This window comes from Frankliniella occidentalis, unplaced genomic scaffold (genome assembly GCF_000697945.3).
Source record: "Frankliniella occidentalis isolate FOCC.00 unplaced genomic scaffold, Focc_3.1 Scaffold5, whole genome shotgun sequence".
In the NCBI taxonomy this organism is placed as follows: Eukaryota; Metazoa; Arthropoda; class Insecta; order Thysanoptera; family Thripidae; genus Frankliniella; species Frankliniella occidentalis.
The window spans coordinates 2320396-2321899 of record NW_026267135.1 but is presented as its reverse complement, the minus strand read 5'-3'; positions in this window follow the sequence as shown (position 1 = coordinate 2321899).

Genomic DNA, 1504 nt, shown 5'->3' with positions numbered 1-1504 from the left:
AAATAAGATAAAAACCTGCTGCTTCTCTTCTGCCTCTCGTGGCCTAGTTCCCGCCACCGCCGGCCGCAAAGCAGCCTGGGGAAGACAAAGTGGAGGGTCCACCGAGACCCCGCCCCAGCCCCCGCCTTCGCGGTTGCCGGGCGGCCCTCTCCCGGGTTCTCCTCTTTATTCACAGTGTTGCAGATTTGAGAGAAGGCTTTTGAGGTTGTCTGCGGTAAGCTCTCTGGCAGAGACGGCCACGGGCGTGGGAGTGGCGTTCCACTGCAGTGGAGAGAGAGGGAGTAAGGGAGAGATGGAAGAGAGGCTCTTCCTCTGCCTCTCTTCCATCTCTCCCTCACTCTCTCTCTCTCTCTTTGATGCGCGCCCAGAGCTTGCGGTCGCGATATGCTGCCCTCTGGAGAAAAGGGGTAAGGGCTGCTCGGCTAGCAGCGCTACACAACACTCCCAGCGGGTGGCGTGGCTAGACGGAAAGGTCCAGGGGTCTGCAGTCGGTTTGGGATTATTCGTTAGGTGGACCCCACCATCCATCAAGTGGGCGCAACAGGCCAGCACGCCCGCCCTGGGAAAGGGGGGGGGGGGGCAGAGGGCAAGGGTCAGAGAGAGAGAGAGAGAGAGAGAGAGAGAGAGAGAGAGAGAGAGAGAAGGAGGGTTGGGGAGTGGAGGGGTTCCTTATTGCAGGCACAGACCATCGACATGGCTCGAGAGGAGACGCTAGGAATGTCCAATGTCTCCCCGGACCCGTTGCTGGTGGCGCAGCAGCGGCGGCACACACTGTGTCTCCCCTTCTTATTTCTTTTTCGTGTGTCTCTTTCCCTTACCTATCCGCCTTCCTTTTCCATTTTCTCTTCTCCTCCTCGTCCTCCTTTCCCGCATCTCCTGATACACCCCCCCCCCCTCCCACCAGAGAGAGAGGGAGAGGGAGAGAGGGAGAGGGAGAGAGAGGGAGGGAGAGAGAGCGAGAGAGAGGCGTGCGCAGGTGCAGGTGGCGTCAAACGGATCGAAATGCAGACGTGGTGGTCATTAATTCTAAGCGGCGGCGACACAGCGCACTCGCGCGCTCACAGGAGAAGAGAGAGAGAGAGAGAGAGAACGTACACTGTAAAATCGTGTCAAAACTTTGTAATCAATCTTTGGCAGGGTACGAAAAACTTTAAAAAAATCTGTTTCAATTTTTCTTCTAATTTTAATCCTTTTTTTTTGTTTGTTTGTTAAAAACTCCCAAATAAAATACTTTTTAGCCGTACAAAGGAACTGAAATTGTATTCATATTTTTTTTCTTTTCAATGACGATATTCCATTTATTTTGAAAACCTGGCACGAGAGCGAGGAAGGAAGAGGTTGAGCCCGACACGTGGGACATATACGGGACGAGCGAGGGCGCGCGCCTGACAACGGTGACATAGGCCGTCTGCCGGACGCGTGTGCTTGACGGGCCCGCCTACCTGCGCTGGGGCTCCGAGAGGCCACCGCCCGCCGGTCCGCGCAGGATGGGCAGCGCGGGGCG